Here is a 2,658-nt window from a genome sequence, read left to right as displayed (position 1 = left end):
AGCGGTTTGAAACCATTGCACAACAAACGAAGGAGCAACTGACTCCTCGCGCCGCCGCCCCCCCGCCCCCCCATTGCTGTGATGCAAAAATCCCTTCCTGGGAAAAGACAGCCGGGGGACTAGGGAGGTTGTATTAAGCAGCCATGCCGGGTGAAGAGGGAGGTAGAATTCGCATGGCTCCGTCGGCTGCGGGAGATGACCTTGCAAAGCCACTTACACCTAGGGTTGCTAGGTCTTTGGGAAATACCTGGAGATTTCAGGGGTGGGGTCAGGGAGGGATTTCAGTTGGGTACAATACCATTAAAAACAAAGTCGGGAGTCCAGCGGCACCTTTAAGACCAACAAAGTTTAATTCTGGGTATCAGCTTTTGTGTCTGAAGAAGCTAGGATACACTCGAAACCGGATACCCAGAATTAAACATTGTTGGTCTTAAAGGTGCCGCTGGGCTCGAATTTTGTTCTGTTGCTTCAAACCAACACAGCTACCCCCCCTGAATCTATAATGCTATTAAGTCCACCCTTCAAAGCAGCTCGTTTCCTCCAGGGAAGCTGATTTTGGTCATCTGGAGATCAATTGTAATAGCAGGAGATAGCCAGGTGCTACCTGGATGTTGGCAACCCCGTTTCCACTCCTTCATCTGGCAATCTGCTCGCACATGTTTTTATGTAGGACTGGAAGCGGATCCACCTGTTGATTTTCAATGCTGGCCGTAATGCAAAGGGCAGAAATCAAAAGGCCATGCAATACTTTTAATTAGGGGAAATGAACAAAGGGGGGTGGGATTTCAACCCAGAACAAGCCAGGTAACCAGAAAGGTTGAAAAAAAAGAAGAAAATCTTACAGATCGATTGATCACTGTCATTTTTTTAAAGCTAAAACTGTATTCCAAAAACCTAAACTATGAATGTTAAAAGCTGTGCCTCAAAATACATAATTTTTAGTTAACGTATATAGGTACCTGTACATATAACCGACTGTGCGACTGAACAACATATAACCAATTATTGATGTATTTTGAGGCACAGTTTTTAATATTTACAATTTGAGTAAAATACCTTTAATTACGAGCTGCGGTGGCTCAAGTGGTTAAGACGCTGAACTGCAGGCTGTGGAAGGTCGGTAGTTCAGCAGTTCGAGACCCGGGTGCCGTATAACGGACTGAGATCCCATCTCTAGTTCCAGCTCCAGCCAACTTAGCAGTTCGAAAGCAAGACATTGCAAGTAGATAAATAGATACTACTTCAGTGGGAAGGTAACAGCGTTCCGTGCACTTTGGTGTTTAGTCATGCCAGCCACATGACCACGGAAACGTCTTCGGACAGCGCTGGCTCTTCGGCTTTGAAATGGAGATGAGCACCGCAACCCTAGAGTCGGATTCGACTGGCTTTCGAGCAAGGGAACCTTTACCTTTAGTTACCTTTAATTAGGGTTAACAGTGCCCACTTTCGAGCTCAGAACTCTGCAGATATTACAAAATTTGTCGTCGTCCCTCCCAGTTAGACAATTACAGACAGAAAAAGCAGTGCTTTCAGGGCAAGATATGAAAATCTGGTCTTGCCAATATTTGCAATAAGGTCAATGTTCTGTAATATCGCGCACTACAGAAATTAATAAATTGTGAATTGAAAAATATTTGGTGTCAAACGTTCCCAGGCTTGCTTCTTTCGCTGTATAAAGAGTTCAGCGCCTCCCTTGGTTCGTTCCTACAACTCCCATGATGCATCACGGCAATCGGATAAGTGCGATTGGCCAGCGCCTTCCATTCTTTTGTGTTGATTGGCTGAGCGCAATACGTTACACCTCGCCATCCAATCCCAACGCGGGCACTCCCACTTGGCTTCACCCAAAGAGAAGGGAAGGCGACTATTCTTTCCCCTTCTCCAAAATGCGCAAGAACTTTGACGTTGAGACTTGATCATAAACCGCCTCAGGAACCTTCAGAAACATACCAAGTGGTCGAAGCCAACATGCCCTCTCTTCTCCCCCCCCACACATAAAAATTGTACCTTCCCATCGTCTCGTCCGGGGCGGAGCCACTTGAGGCTTCAGTACTTAAAAACTTGAGGGCACTTCCGGTCTCTACAAAGCCAACGGAGCTTTTACCATAGACGTGCCAAGGTGCAGAATGGCCCTTCTCCAGGCCCTCAGTGACACCATAAATAGAAATCACTACATTAAAACAGATTCTGAGTGGGTTTTGCTGGGGGGGGGGGGGGGAGAATCCAGACCAAACACAATTCTTTAACTCCCCCCTTTACCGGAAGTTCATGCCGAGCACCACCCCATGGCGAACTTCTCCGTCTAAATGACCATAGAGTAAAAGCCTAGAGTTGTACACCGCGGCAAGGCGGTGTCGACCGTTCGAAACCGGAAGTTCCTTTCCCGAGGCAGCCACGGAGATGCCGAGGCCTAGAGCGGCCGCACCCGAACCTATATAACCCCCCAGGGCCCAGGCGCCCCTTTTTCTCCCTTCACAGGAAGTGCGGCCCGCGCGCCGCTCTGGCCGCCTCTCTCTCCATGGCGCTGCGTTCCCAGTCGCCGGCGCAGGCGACGGGCTTCCGCTTCCCGTCGCGATGGCGCGGCCCGGGGCAGCGCGGCGCCTGTAGCTGCTCGGCCCGCCTCCCCTTCTCCTTCCCCCCGTCTCTTATGGCGGCCCC

This window comes from Gekko japonicus, unplaced genomic scaffold (assembly GCF_001447785.1).
Source record: "Gekko japonicus isolate JY-2015 unplaced genomic scaffold, Gekko_japonicus_V1.1 scaffold25, whole genome shotgun sequence".
NCBI lineage: Eukaryota > Metazoa > Chordata > Lepidosauria > Squamata > Gekkonidae > Gekko > Gekko japonicus.
This window is presented reverse-complemented; position numbering follows the sequence as displayed.